Source organism: Hippocampus zosterae, chromosome 12, assembly GCF_025434085.1.
Source record: "Hippocampus zosterae strain Florida chromosome 12, ASM2543408v3, whole genome shotgun sequence".
Taxonomy (NCBI): Eukaryota; Metazoa; Chordata; class Actinopteri; order Syngnathiformes; family Syngnathidae; genus Hippocampus; species Hippocampus zosterae.
The window spans coordinates 4,524,464-4,540,711 of record NC_067462.1 but is presented as its reverse complement, the minus strand read 5'-3'; the positions used below and the strand labels follow the sequence as shown (position 1 = coordinate 4,540,711).

Here is a 16,248-nt window from a genome sequence, read left to right as displayed (position 1 = left end):
TTGATGGATTATTCTTCCGGCGCGTTGACCTCAGCACTGCATATCTGTTGTGTTGTTTTATGCCTGCAAGCCAACCAACAAAAGAGCAACCAAAACAAGAGCTCCTGTGCTTAGACTTGGCAGAGGAAATTCAGCAATTCCTCCTTCCATCAAGGGAAACTGATATTTGTCCTCACTCAGCATTATGGGACCAGCGGCACTGCAAATTGCGAACACAATTTATCGAGTTTTACTTAATGTGACTCATCCAAGATTAAAAAAAAAAAAAAAAAAAGATTGTAGCTTTGAGGGCCGAAGCTGCCTCTGTTGTCTATTTCCTGCTCAGTTTTGGGCATGGGTCCGTTCAGCCTGTGTCCCACTGAGCGGCAACGTTTTGCGAGTGTTTACGAAAGGAGCGAATGTTGATTTTTAGTCAGGGTTCATTCAAGGTCGCAAACGGTTGCCAGACGTTGGCCAAATGTTTTAATGGTCGCAAACAGCGACCGTCTGGCGACGGTTTTTGCGACCATTTAAAGCCTTCAACAAACCCTGATGAAAAATCAACATTCACATAGTTCGCAAACACTCACCGCTCAGTCGGGTACAGGCTTTCAACTTTTTTTTTTGTCCACTCCGTGATAATTGGGGTTGTAATAGTTTCGGATTTTACATTATAATTAGTTTCTATTTTGTTGAGTCTTTTTTTGTTTTTTAAATCTATATGTGTTTTTTTTCGAGCCCCGCGATTCTTATAAGTATAAACGGATGAGAAGATGGATGGATTAAAAATGCTTCATTTTAGTTTTAGTATTAGTTTTATTTATTATTGCTATTTATTTTAGGATTGGTTTTATTTTTTTATATGGGGGGGGTATTTGTCAAGTATTAAAAAAAATTAATGTATTTGTTTAACAAAATTTTTATTTTCCGATTCCGCTTTTAGATATTTCTTTTTTTTTTTTTGCTAACTATAATAACCTGTTTCTCTCAGTGAAGCTGGTCTTCAGGGCTATTTATTTATTTCTTTATTCGTTGAGTTATTTATTTTGCTTTTTATGGGATGCTATTATTCTGTTAAAAACACCTCAAAAAGTTTTCAGGCGTGTTGAGGCGATTACCGGTCGCCCATCTTGGAATGATAATAAAAATAATTTCCAAGGTGGCCTTTGCACTGCCTAATATACGTACTGTTGATGATTATTATTCAAGGTATGCAACTCCGACAGTGTCAGTCAAAAATGAGCATTATCTTTACACTGGCAATTAAAAAAATAAATAAATCATTAGCTTTTGCGGTTTCTACCTACTGGTGTGACCAATTGGCGTACATACAAAGAACGACAATGAAATGCAGCATTTGGATAAAAAAAGGTGACATGTAGCTGAACATCTTAAATGCGTAAAGTATAGCAGAAAGGAAATAAAAATATTCCACACTCATTTACACCAACGTCACTCAAGCCTTTCTCATCCAGAAGATCCCAGATGTCTCTCCCCCCCCCCCCCCCCCCAAACCCCCTACCCACTCTCGGGTCCCCCGATGTCGGGAAAATGGAAATATATGCAATCAGAATTCAACACATGAGGTCTCTGTGATATAAATTCTGCACCACAGAGGTGAATGAATAATAACATTAATGACATATTTTCATTGACTTAAAGTCAGAGTTCCCTCTTATTAATTATGCACTCCGTCTTTAAAACTCTGAAATATAGGAGCTGGAGTTTTCTGCCCGTGCACAAAGAGTTATTTTCAATAAAAGTTGTGAAGGGTACTATCAGTGTCGAATAATATCAACATTGTTTGAATGAATGCACGTCATCAGGGGGGGATAAAAGCTCATAAGTGCAATCAATAGCTTTGAATTGAAACAGCTGGGGGGGGGAGCAGCATGATGATTATCTCCCAAAAATGTTTTTCTTTTTTTTGCAACTGAATGCTTTCTCAGTGAGGCGCTTGTGTAAACACCATCCTCATTTCCGTCTTACTATTTACCGTTGAATACAACATTGCGGGGATTTCATTTCCCAAGCAGCTTGTCTGCTATTCATCCGTCCGCCATTGACTAAAGATGGACTTGATCTGCCTGTAAGCGGACAATAATTCCGCCGGCTCTTTTTCTTCCCGTAAGAGGTCTTTATTTCTATAAAGGACATCCAAACCTGAGATTTTATTTGACCATGAATAAAGCTTTTGTCTGGGGTCTTAGATTGTTATGCTACAGAATGGCCTTATTCCCGCTAAAGGCCTCGAGCCCAAGCTGGGACATCTCTGCTTTAAATCAGCTTTGGGATCTCACGGACGCCGATGATTTCCTTGTAGGCCTTTGTGCGCTTAAGAAGTGATCACCATCCTTCAATGCCCTGGTGGATTAAACAGGGCAGACCAGTTCAGTCCTCTCTCACGCCGCTTGGCAACGCCTCTACCTTTGTAACCAATAAAAGGCTAACTAGAAAAGAATGAAGCGATGGGAGAATCAATCTACTGGAAGCCTCCCCACGGTTTTCTCATCATCTCGCGTGTCGTATGTCATCTTAGATGGGAACACAAAAAGGTAAAACTCGGTATGAGGCACGGCACGGCCGCTATTCAATGCGCTTAAAAGCCACAGAGGCGTGAAGTGAGAGATATGTTGAGGACTTTGTGTTTGGGACAACTTTATTTCCGCTAACGCTTCACAGCTACGCTACTGTACATTTGACTGTTTATTTATACATCGTAAGTACAGTAGGCTACGATACCACCGGTGGGTTGATGGACATTTAGTACTTCTGCACAGGTTGATGAGATGTTATGGTGTGTCAGAGAAGTACCACGATCAATGGGTGCCATTTTAGCCATGCCCCCCCCCCCCCCAAAAATGAGTAAAACTGAAATGTGGCAAAACGGGATAACAAGGCGATCGACGGTGAAAGGTGGGGCGCTAGCGCAATTGTCTGCAGTGTCGCTTCCTTCCTCACGAATTGAAATAATGACACTGAGCTGTTATTTCAATGATGCTAATAGCTTTGGTACATTTAGTTTGCTAGCTAATTGCGCGCTGTCGTGTCAGAAATGGTCCAAATAGTTCAGAGTAACCCACCCCACAAGGTGTTGTGTAAATTTTGATGTTGAACTGCACACAAGGTAGCTATGGTCCAAGTAGTTATAGCAAAGTAACTCGCAAGATGCTGTGTGCATTTTGCTAGCCTCTGTAAATTTAGTTTGCTAGCTAACCGCACGATGTAGTGTCAGAAATGGTCCAAATAGTTCAAAGTAACCCACCAGCTGTTCTGTACATTTTGATGGCCAACTGCAGACTAGGTAGAAATGGTCCAAGTAGTTATAGTAAAGTACCTCGCAAGTTGCTGTGTGCATTTTGCTAGCCTCTGTAAATTTAGTTTGCTAGCTAACCGCACGATGTAGTGTCAGAAATGGTCCAAATAGTTCAAAGTAACCCACAAGCTGTTCTGTACATTTTGATGGCCGACTGCACACTAGGTAGAAATGGTCCAAGTAGTTCTAGCAAAGTAACTCGCAAGATGCTATGTGCATTTTGCTAGCCTCTGTAAATTTAGTTTGCTCGCTAACCGCACAATGTCGTGTCAGAAATGGTCCAAATAGTTCAAAGTAACCCACAAGCTGTTCTGTACATTTTGATGGCCAACTGCAGACTAGGTAGAAATAGTCCAAGTAGTTATAGCAAAGTAACTCGCAAGATGCTGTGTGCGTTTTGCTAGCCTCTGCAAATTTAGTTTGCTAGCTAACTGCACGCTGTTGACGTAGAAATGATCGAAATAATTATACCCGTTGCCTGGTTGCTTTTTTTTTTTCCAAGTGTCCAAAATATGTTTCAATGCCATCAACAGCTTTCACCGAACAAACAACGGACTTGCAGTATATCCTTTGGAAATTTCCACAATTAAAATGCAAATCGACGTGTTTATAATTCAATTTCAAGTATCAACTTTGGGGAATCTGCCAGAAATAATTGTCTGATAGTGCATTAAAAGTTTGAATGTCCACGCGTGTTCTTCTCCAAGTCCATTATCACAGTGATGCAAATGACAAAATGTAAATGCGGGCTGTAAGCTGCTGTGTTCGAAGCGTTGGTACCATGAAAGAGCTTTACGTTTCCATATGCTTTTTTTTTGCACTGTCAAAGAAGTACGCTGCATTTGGTGGTCCGGGCTGCACTGTGTGAGTACTCCACATCAGGGGATGAAGCTGTCTGTTCAGGTGATTGACACAAGCCCACATTAAGAGGTGGTTTTGGAAATTAGTCCGTGGAGACCCTTTGGAGCCGAGCTAGCGAAGGAAGCCTGTCTCTGAGAGGAGCCGTGCCTTTTTAACCCCGCTCATTGGTATGCCGATGGGCGAGTGGCGAGCTGCTCTCTAAATGGCTGAGGCATCGCGGCTGGTACCCCCTCGACACGTTCCTGCACAGACAGAGCCCGTGGAGAGCTGCCAACAATATGCGAGCCACAACCCTCAAATTACAATGGACCCAATTAATAATCACAGTTATTTCATATTTTATACCAAGTAGGGAGCTCAGCAGAACAAAGGACTCAACAAATACTTCCGCTGAACAATGCGAAGGGTGTTGTTACAGTGACATTTTGTTTTTACCATAAATGTATATTTATTTGGGTTTATTTTAATCAAGTCGTATGTAAAATATGTACACACCTTGATCATATATTAAGAGTCCAGTTGTAGTTTGCGACAGAGAACCGGTTCGAACACAGCGCTGACCGTGCAATGTCAGCCCAAGGGCCCTTTGATGTCAATTTCAGTTGACAGCAGAGGGCGCTCTAAGGCCAAAATGGCAGCCCCCTATGTTGGATGAAAATGGATATATATTATCTGGATATATGGCTTAATTCTTATTCCACAAACAAAATATTAATCAGAATATATATTTTTTTTCTCGACTAGCGGGGGCACATAGAATATGTATATTTTTTTACAAATTTACAATAGCCTAAAATGTAAACACATTGTCTATTTTTGAGGGTGAAAATGGTCAATGAAAATATAAGCTGTTGACATGTGTGCAGTTGACATGCCCAACTTCACATTTATATAGATTTTGGGTTCACCCCATTTAAATGATTTATTGACACATTTATTTATTTGACAATGTATAGCAGGTATGTGGAAAAAAAAACCTTAAATGAAAAAATGCCTCCCTTTATTCCTGGAAGTCATTCTGTGTGTATTTCACCATCCAAGAAACGATCCACTTAATAAAACGCGTCAAACAAAACGCGCACGTTCACGGTCTGACTGACGGTCCAACTTCTAAGCGGAATTTGGCCAGGGCGCTTGCTCTAATATCTGACAGTGCCAAAACGAGCAGGAAACAATTAGTACCGCCCCGAGCGGGATGCATTATTGATGGGAATCAAGAATAATATGACACGATCAGCGATAGATGATGCTGTGAGGCAGGTGATGTTCAATCGCCATCGCCGTCTAGCTCCGCTCTTCCACAAGCATTTGTTCAAGTAAAGCCTTCCGCAGACGCTTCACTTCAACTTCAAACGTCTCGTATGTCTTCAGAAGAGTAAAAAGGCCAGGAGGAAATGTGGCACTTTGCACTTCTTAGCTCCGAGAGGACATTTTGACATGACTTCTTCATCTTTTGTCATAAAACTGTTACTCCAAGATGTGTAATTTGATATCCTATAATGAATCCCACCTTGTGTGAAGCATTCCCACATTAACCATTACCGCAGCCTGTGGTATGGAACCGGCACGGCGCCCATGTCAGCCGTGAACACTTTCCGCTTTCTGACATGTTCATTTAAAGTCGTTAATCAGATGTAAATATGCAAAGCGGCTTCCCAGGGGCAGCCTTTGAAATGCAAATACAGGGTGCAAACAAAGGTGGGGTGGATATATAAGTTCTGATGCAGCAAAATCAGGGAGGTTGTTCATGCTCATTAAAATATGACACGATATCAGCTTCAACCTTTTAAAATGTGACTATCTATCTATCCATCCATCTATCCATCTATCTATCTCGGTACACCATAGATCATGTAATATGCAGCTGAAAAGCATTTAAAACCTTGTGGGTGGCTTTAAGTGAAGAATATTTATGAAAAGTGCTCCATTATGTTTTAACCTGAAAAGGGTTTCTCTCATGTTATATTAATGTCAATAAATATGGTCTTTGAAGGGTTTCCATTTACACCACAGCGTTGTGTGAACTCAAGAGGGCACAACTTTAAGTGGAACGTGTGAAACTTATTTGAAAGAGCGGACGTATCTTCATTTTAAACCGATCGACTTGGTGGGACAGTTTGGCGGACCTTTTTGTTGTTGTTGTTGTTGTTGTGTAACATGCTTTTTTCAGGTATTTCGACATCCTAGAACATTTGATTTTTTTAATGTTTATACAGTATCTGCACTGTGGTTGCCTGGCGACCTGTCGAGGGTGTGTGCAGCCTCTCACGCAGTCTAATGAGAACATGCGGCAGAGAAAATGGTAGGAATTGACTTCCTTTCTCATTTTAAATATGTTACATCAAGCATTGGTGGGGACGTATGGCAACAATTTGATTTTCCGAACATTGAAGAAATACCCTCCATTTGAACGTAAAAAAATTAACATCAAAAGGCACAATTTCTATTTTCATATGATTGTGCTTTTGAGAATGAAAGCGTGATATATACAGTACTGTAAATACGGATGAGATGAGTCGATCCAATCGTAATATCAAGTGCAGTCACGATCCGCGCCGCAAGATGGCGACGAGCACAACGGATGTGTTAAACCCCTGTGAGAAGCGTCAAGTGAAGAAAAAGTCCAGCTGTCAAGTTGAGTCCAAGCTAATCTATTCACCTTTGTTTTGAAATACAAGGTGTGATTTATACTGTTCAAAATAACATAAGTTTTCTCCAGCACAAGAGGTGAGTGTGATGTGTTAAGCTCTGCTGCTTCCGTGTAACATATCAAGGTGAGTCCTGAGAAACGGTTAGCATTACTCGGTTATGCTAAGCTAGCAGACCTGTTGCTAATGTGCGCACATTCTGCAGCAGCTGTAGCAGAAATACTCATTGACACATCAACAGCATGAACATTGTTTTTCTGAAGGGCAGCAAGTATGGATTGGTCATTATATCTGGTGTTCAGGTGCTAATTATCAGGAGCTTTTTTTTTTTTTTAACTTTTTGAGGGCAAAATTATGACACACTAAACACACAGTATTTTGGTTAAATCTAAGCAGTAATTAAGGTCCAATTTTGTACATTTACTGTACGTTTCAATTGCAAATATGTTTCTTTGAAAAAAAGTTGCCTTGAAAAGGGTCATCTCGTGAAAAATAATGAACCACGACTGCAAATGTTATTTTTATGCAGACATTATGTGTTCATGGTAGAAAGAGGCTCCAATAGCCAACAATGACCCAAATAACAAAGCAGCATCTTTATATACCTTTTTATATTCTTAATTTGTGACACTTCTGTTTAAACGACCACAAGGAGTTCGGAAATGAATTAGAAGAAAAAGAATGCATTCAGTAGTCAGGTTGCCTCTTTGTTTCTGCCGACAGAAAGCGCGGGGGTTGACGAAAATGCCCGTCCCTGACACTTAGCAGTCCAAGGGGGCACCATTCCCAGATTACGCCTCCCTGATCCTTTCCAATGTTTAGGCAAAACTGTGCTGCTATTTTTTTTACCATGCTCTCATGTCCCCATTGGAATTTCAGGAGGAGAATGTGGCTTCCCGAGTGCGTGAAGTGCCATTTTATGACACTGGAGTGGAACCTCATATTCAATTCCTGTTCAACACCTCTTCATTAACCAACCACCACTCACCGTTTTGGAGATAACTTTGCGAGCCATGCATCTTCAAAACACCACGAAGGTATAGTACACCACTACTGTTTTCACCCTTTGGAAATGTAAACACTACAAAAGCCGGGATTTGTTATGCCCATTAAATGTATTTCTCGGAGACTAATTTGTTGAAGCAGAGCAATCTCGAGCGATCCCTCGAGAGAGGTTCTTCAGCCCCCGGTGTGTGTACAGCCACTTAACCGGCCTCACAGACATTAGCCACCCATGACTTTACTGCCAATCCACATTCAACACCCACTGTAGTCCCCATTAAAATTTTACAGGTCAAAAATTTAAAAGGCTGTTCAAGAAATGCTTTTTCATTACATGTGACCAAAAAAAAAAAAAAAGCAGTAGGTCAGCCTGTGGCATAATGGCACTGTAATTAGAGCGTCATGGTTTGATAAAGTGTGAATGTAAATCAATGTAGTACTAATTAATCAATATCTTAATTATTAGACCTTTAAATGAGGATTTTGTTCAATTCCCCTGGATCTTGCTGCCACATTGGCCTCCTTTGTCATCATTAGAGCGAGCGCTGAGGGTTTTACAGTGCCGAACGTGCCATCAAATGGCGATGAATAGCGACAACAAAGAGCTTTGATATACTCTTGATGCTTAAGGAAGGGGAGAATTGAAGCTTCGGGAGGCGTATTTGTCCTATGATTGTAGGGTCATTCTGATTTCCCCGTGTCTTCCTGCACCTACTAATTAGATTCTTTTGTCTGAGCACCCACTCAAGTCAGTTAGCCGTATGTGTTTCAGTGAGCAAATCATAATGAGCAATGCCCATGGACACGCATTGTGCGCTTTGTGTGGGGGACGGAACACAATAATGTCCTAAGAAAAAAAAAAAATCAAGCACGAATCGTTATACTCGCTCAATAATCCAAATCTTGGTTAATGGTGATTAGTAATGTTAGAAAATAAATACGCCTGCGTAAGACATCTTCTACAAATCATTGCATGATTGCAACGTCCATATAGACCAAGCAAGATATCTTCCGGCGCAGTATATATAGTCTACTTTAAGGCCGGTCCAATCCCAAAGGGAGGCAACATAATTTACCAGACGCAAATGTGGGTTGGTTAAAGTTAGCATGATTGACTATACAATCTGGCTTTCGCTCGGGGTTGAGAGATTGCGGTGTTCCTATTCTCAGTTTGATAAATTTAGAGGAACTTTTCCTTTGTTGTCATGTTTACAGTCATAGCCCCTCCATGCGGCTTTTGGCATTACATGTTTCCTCATCTAAGACATGGTGACTTAAATTGTGATTAAGACATATTATTAAAAAAAAAAGGAATTAAAGGTCCATGTCAGTCTATAACTCACAACATTTGTATTTGGACTTTGCTAGTAATTCATTGACACAAATTGCAGGACAAGAAGACGTGCTTAAAAGGTTTGTGAGGTGTCAACACAAATGATTGTAACAATGGGAACAATTTAGGAGAAACTGACAAGAAATTGTTTTATCCTTCTCGAAACTCAAGCTCATCACCTGAAGTGGCTGTCGAAAATGAAAGAAAAGCAAAATCTGCCTTAGTCTACAATTTTTATTTCACTCAAATCTACAAATTATATTACAAATAATAGCCAAAGAACACAATCAGAAGTTGTGAAAGGGGTTAATTGTAATAACAGGGTGGGAGTGTCTTTCGTGTAGTTGCTATAGTAACTAACCGTTGCATGGGTTTGTACCTTTTGTTAGATTAGCAATCAATTCGTATGGAAAATATTTATTCATTTATTTTATTTTTTTATCCTTGTGGTGTTGACTCTGGTTTCATATATTACTTGAGCACTATTATGGAAGAAACTCGTACATGTCGCCTTGGCGCAAAATCTATTTTTTGTCGTACTAAAATTTTTTTTCTGCGTCGCGTTTCGGTTTCAAACTGGTTTCCAGCAAAGACATTTCGACCAGTTTTAGCACCACCATCTTTTTAACAGCTGTCACTTTGTTGTACATGTACATTCAATACGGAAATCATGTGCTCTGCGGTTGGTGCGCTTTGCAGTTTGTCACAGACACCCCCCCCCCCTCACTGTATTTGTAATATGGGATCATAGTGAGTGGTGGGGGGGGTCGTTTGAAGCGAAACTGGTCACAAGGGACAGTTCTGATGGTAATAATGTGTTCACTGTGTTTAGCTCCACTGTTAACAGTGGATGTGCGGGATCATTTGGTGAACACATTTTCAAATTGTTGTGAATTGACGAGACGGCAGCAATCTGGTGCAAACAATTAAAAATAATATTGAATCATGAATGAATAAGAGACTCCACATATTGGAAGGAAGGACCGGACGAGAATTCTCTGACATGAGAGCGACACGCGAGATTTTTCCGAGCTATGCACCGTCAACAACCTTTTTTGGGCTTGTTTGTTTAAAATAAGAATGTTCATTCAAAATCAATAAATTAATCAACAAATCAACATTTAATACTCTCCTGGAATAGACTCACTCAAACTCGCACTTTGATTACTTTTCACGCCGGAGGAAATCAAGACTCCCGTGCACAAGGAGATTTATTGATACGACTCTTGTGTAGGTGTACTTAATGCGGTGGCTGCTGAGTGGAGGTTCATATGTGGGTGATTTGTGGCAGAGGCAAATATCTCCCCAGTTTTTTTTTTTTTTTCAATGCCTGCATGTATTACCCTCATTCAAAGGATTCCCGGGACTTCTAAGCGTTGGGGGGTGGGTGGGCATATTAGCAGTTCTATGAAGTGGAAGAACAAGCAAGGTTAATGAGCAAGAGTAGACAGAGCAGTGCTGACATGGGTGGAAGGGGGAAGGCCTAGAAGAGCTTGAATGCCTCGGTCCCCGCCCCCCGCCCCTTTACAACATTTTACCCTCTACACTTAAGAATTGAAGATGCTAACATGAAGAGAAAGGCTAATGCTAACGCCTGCTTGCAAACTCATCTGAGCGTCACTCCGAATTGCAAAAACGTGCGCAGATCTCGCCGCCGCTTAGGCGGAATTAAAATCTGGAAAATAATCGGCTGGTGGAGAAAATTCCCCCAGAAAACACTTTACCGCCACTGGAGCCCACTGCCCCTCAAGATTAGACTCAGGTACCTAATCCCAGGCGGCAGCTAGCACCCCCCCCTCGCTGTCCCCCCACTCCGCCCAGCCCCATCCCCTCTCCTCGCTTCTCTTTCATGCGTCAGAGATGGCCAGCCATGGGGTGTCATTGGGGGCAAAGCGACTGCTGTGGCTGACACCTGCTGGGCGCTATAAATGTTGGAAAAAAAAAACTAAACAAAACAAGGAGCTGCCATTGTCGGTTTTACTGTAGTCGTCTCTGGCGGGCCGCTCGTTCTCATGGGGTGACTTTAATGCAGGATGAAGGCATCTGCCATCACCCGACCATTAGATAAGCAAAGCCTCCAAATGACTCAACCGATTCTCCGCCATTCAGCGTGGAGTACGTTTTTATGCAGCGAGGAATGTTCTTGACGTAGCCAGCGGTGTCCCACAGGGCGCAAAGAATAACGCCAGAATCAAATCAACAGTAGGGGTGCGAGCAGGGTACACCCTGAACTGGTTGCCAGCCAATCGCAGGGCACAGATTTATTGATGTGACGCTAGAGAACTTTGTAAACAAGTGAAAATGAACCAAATTGTCCAGAGCACAGGGAAGGGGGAAAAAAAAGGCGGAATGTGAGATACATTTGTGGCACCTTTAGTTTTGTTAGTTGTTGCAACAGCAAGTCACTCGCATGCTTGACCGTAACAAAACGGGCATGAAATTAAGAAAACGTTCCTTTTTATGTTGGACATTCTCTGATGTCTTCAAGGCAATGGTCAAAATTCGACTTGTTTTGCAAGCGTATGTAAATGTTAGATGGGTGTGGAGGGCATTTAAAATCTCACCTAGTCATTTTTAATGAGATGGCTGTGACCCATCTCATTAAAAATGATAAATAAATGAATCACTAGCAGCCCGGTGGTCCAGTGGTTAGTGCGTCGACTTCACAGTGCAGAGGTCGTGTGTTCGATTCCAGCTCCGGCTTTCCTGTGTGGAGTTTGCATGTTCTCCCCGTACCTGCGTGGGTTTTCTCCGGGTACTCCGGTTTACTCCCACATTGCAAAAACATGAATGGAAGGCTGATTGGACACTCTAAATTGTCCCTAGGTGTGAGTGTGAGCGTGGATGGTTGGTCTTCTGCCCTGCGATTGGCTAGCAACCGGTTCAGGGTGTCCCCCGCCTAATAAAAAATAAAATGAATCACTTATTTCCACATAGTTGTTCAATTCAACAAATACAAGCCACTCACACTCAAACTTTTAGCAACTCTAAGCAGTATTATACTGTTTTATTTTATTTATTTTTTTAATGGAGGCATATTTTTGGGTTAGCTAACCCGGCGTACCCAAAGGCCCACCACCGTCGAATGGAATGACGGATTTAAGAGTAGTCAAGTCAATGGCCAGTCATTGTCAACAGACCAGGAGTCCTGCATCGTTACAGCCCAGCAGCTGTCCAGGAGTTGCGGAAATTGAGTTCTGTTGCCGCACAATGTGGTTGTCTGAAGAAAATTGCTCGTATTACAGCATGCAATTAATCTTTGCATCTGACCTGGTCAAATTCCTCTTCATAAAGCAATTGTCCCCACATGGTCTCACGCGTGCGCAGGGCTCCTGGCGAAACTCAACATTCCTGCAGATGTCGGCGAGATGGAGCGTTTTTGTTTGTAGCCAACCAAGATGCGGCGCACTCTCACTTGACAAACAGCTGAATGGCCTCCGATTACACAGCACATTACCTCCTTTCGTCTTACGTCCTTCATTGGATGATTATAAACAGAACAGTTTGGAATTTCCAGCCTGGAAGTTGTGCTCGGAGGAGAGAAATGAAGCAATATTTTCATAAATCACATCTCCGCTGTCGTATTTGAAGCGTTGCATCACTCACATCTCACTCGTTCCTCAAGGTTGTAAAGGGATGAACACGGTGTATCATAAAGAGTATGTTTCGGAACAACTCGTGATCGGCGAAAATGTCCAATGTGGCGAGACCATTAAAAAAAAGTATGACCTTTCATGTACTTGAGACACATTTAAACTTAAGACACTTTTCAAGTCGTCCTCGGCATCTGTTCTCACTTTCAAAAAAGGCCGGACTATCTTATAACATCACTTTGAGGAAAGGAAAACTCTTCAAAGGAGAGGTAAGGTGTGCTTGCTTCAAGTTATTTGGTCATCACTCCAAGATGAAATTTACAGGAAAACTGGCAGCTAAACTATAGAGAATTAAACCGTTTATGTTTAAACAGGAAAATGTCTTTTCATCAACGGATTGTTTTGCTAGCTCAATGCTAACATAAAATGCCAACCACCATGGAATGATTATTAGGAATTAGCATGGTTTCGGTAATGATAAAACAAAACAATGACTGTCGTGGGAATGACTATTAGGGGACCTTCTCGGTCTCTTCTTGTTGCTCTTACATACGCTGCATCCACATCCGATAGAGCTTAGGGCCGCCCGGAATGTTGCCATACAATGTTTCACAAAGATGAAGGCGTGCAACTTTGAATTTAACTTTGCCTGTGTAATATGGGAAAAAAAAACTTGCTTTAATTGCTTGATCATCGAATTTCATTGCCGATATAAATTCCTTTATCACCATAAATCCGGTCTAAAAAAAATCGAAGTGTGCAAGCACCAAGGGTGATATAATTATTATAATCAGATATGAAATTTACTTGATTTTCATCATCAAGTCGGAGCAGACGACCTTTCGTAGTGAATTTTAGATTTTATTTATTTTGGTGCTGCTGTAGATGTCCCTACCAAAGAAGGAAGGTCAAAAAGTCATTTGAGTCATTTACTTTATTTATTTACACTTGCACTCGACAAACACTAAAAAAAAAAAAAAAAAAAACAATCCCCCCCCCCCCCAACCCTAAAACTAAACTAAAAGAAAGTGCTTTTGGAAAAAAAAACCTGCTCTGAAAACTAATTAAAATGAACTGAAAATAAATAAGTAAATAAATAAATACAAATCTAATTTACAATCCCAAACTATTGTAACCCTCATACGGACAAATGAGACGAAGGATCTTGGCCAGTGGCTTTTTTATTTTTTTTATTTTATTTTTTAAAATTTATATTTCTCCCCTCTCCTGCTCTCTGAGTCAGCTGTACTTAAAACACCACGGGCGCGCGGACGTTCTTTACAGATCATCTCCCCTGGATCTCCAATTTGTGTTTCTCTTGACTGCTACAGGCAAGCGGCGGCGCGCTTTCGCAGGCCTGTCAGAGCTCGAGTTTCCCTCTTGCGCTGTCAAAAGTGTGACGCCTCCCATCCCGTGTGCTTGTCAGTCTATTGAGGAAAAAAGTGGATTAATGTCACTTTCAGGCAGCCTCACAAAGCAATGCCTCGCCTCTTACATGCGAGCGATTCTTGTTGAGACAGTCGGCCGTGGCATCTGGGAGGGGTGCGCAGGGAAAAACATGCTGGGGGGTGGGGGGGTGAAGGTTGTAGGGGAGAGAGGGAGATAGAGAGAGAGCTACAACACGTCCGAGGTGCACACCAAAAGGGTCATCAGACGTATGGGCTGTTTGGAGGCAGATGCTTAATCACACATAAGCAGCATCGGTGTGCCGACATTGCGATGCCTTTTAGAGATGTGATGGCTACATGAATGTGTGTTTGCAGCCAAAACACCCCCCCTACCCCCCAAGCCTCCCCGCAACCCGCCCCCGGTTCCCCCGCCCTTCCCTTGATTTTCCCAGGAGACACCCCGCAGAGAAAACGACAGGGCAGCAGAAATGTACAAAACCGCCTCTCCGCCAGCTTACACAGCCTCTCTTTGCTGAAGCAGTGCACAGTGGTTAAAAAAAAAAAAAAAAATTCCGCCGCTGTATTAATCCTCACTGTGATGGTAATTCCACGAACGATCAGATATTGAGTTGTCATTATTTTCTCCACCGTCGCACATGGCAGATTGTGCCGCCCGTTTGCGCCCTTTGTAATTTTACAGTAAAACGTGCGGGGAAAAGGAAATCCCTTCAATGCGTAACCGGAATAAAAGTCAACACACTTGCACACGGGCGTTTGCCGATATTAGATTTTCACGGTATCACGGCATTGAAATATTTGGGTAAATTAAACAGCATTCACACACCCCCTCCCCACACACCTCCACTGAGCACAATCTATTTCATTTAGCAACAAAATGTAGAATAATCGTACATTAAATTAAAATTGTTGAGTTTCAAGAAATAAAGAAATGTTTACACATTCATTCATTCATCTTCCGAGCCGCTTGATCCTCACTAGGGTCTCGGGGGGGGGGCTGGCGCCCATCCCAGCTGTCTCTGGGCAGTAGGCGGGGGACACCCTGAATCGGTTGCCAGCCAATCGCAGGGCACACAGAAACGAACAACCATTCACCCTCACACTCACAACTAGGGACAATTTAGAGTGTTCAATCAGCCTGCCATGCATATTTTTGGAATGTGGGAGGAAACCGGAGCACCCGGAGAAAACCCACGCAGGCCCGGGGAGAACATGCAAACTCCACACAGGGAGGCCGGAGCTGGAATCGAACCCGGTACCTCTGCACTGTGAAGCCCACGTGCTAACCACTGGACTACCGGGCCGCCACAATCTATTTCATTTAGCAAAAAAAAATTTTTAGAATAGTCGTACATTAAATTAAAATTTTTGAGTTTCAAGAAATAAAGAAATGTTTACGCATTTCTGTTGGGATTGTTCTTAGTCACTCAGTGTTCGATCATTGGGGCTTATTTTTTACAACAGACACGTGGGCTTGTCATGTTGCCCTTGGGGCAAACTAGTACCCGCTGGCACAATTTTTATTTAATTTTCTTCTAAGGACAATGCACATTCATCAACAGAGCAAAAATTACATCCCTGTGTGCAGTGTCGTCTTGCTCCCTCCCTCCTCTTCCGTGCATAACTGCTCACCCCTCCCCTCTCTGCTGTCCGAGAGAGAGAGAGAGAGAGAGAGAGGGGGGAAAAAAACCCCAACTGGCCCCAATTAACTTCGAAGAAGCAGCTCGTTTACTCAACTATGCAAGCTGTTGTCGGTCACAGTTCTTGCCCAGACACTCGCGTGGATTCGGTGACGTCGCAAGCCGCCCCCACCACGCGCCGCCTCTTAAAGGCGCAGTCATTAAAATCCAGTCGCGTAGTAGGCCTAAGTGTTCATCACAAAGCAAGGTGGAGGTTGTATTGTTTGAAATTTACTTACATAATGATTCAAAGTGGGCGGCCCGGTAGTCCAGTGGTTAGCACGTCGGCTTCACAGTGCAGAGGTACCGGGTTCGATTCCAGCTCCGGCCTCCCTGTGTGGAGTTTGCATGTTCTCCCCGGGCCTGCGTGGGTTTTCTCCGGGTGCTCCCCCCCGCCTACTGCCCGAAGACAGCTGGGATGGGCTCCAGCA

At 42.5% G+C, this 16,248-nt stretch overlaps 1 protein-coding gene across 2 annotated transcripts in view; it reads left to right on the top strand.

Annotated features, from left to right (window-relative positions):
• The first annotated feature begins 2,185 nt into the window (after nucleotides 1–2,185).
• fign (fidgetin) overlaps nucleotides 2,186–16,248 on the top strand; it is a 69,961-nt gene continuing 55,898 nt past the window's right edge. The window contains exons 1-3 of one of the 2 annotated variants that reach the window (XM_052082785.1): nucleotides 2,186–2,534; nucleotides 6,373–6,458; nucleotides 7,684–7,841. The gene's annotated coding sequence lies outside the window, so the exon portion shown is untranslated. Of the gene's footprint in view, nucleotides 2,535–6,372; nucleotides 6,459–6,527; nucleotides 6,931–7,683; nucleotides 7,842–16,248 lie in introns of those variants that run through there. The other variant, XM_052082786.1, reaches the window with a different exon arrangement.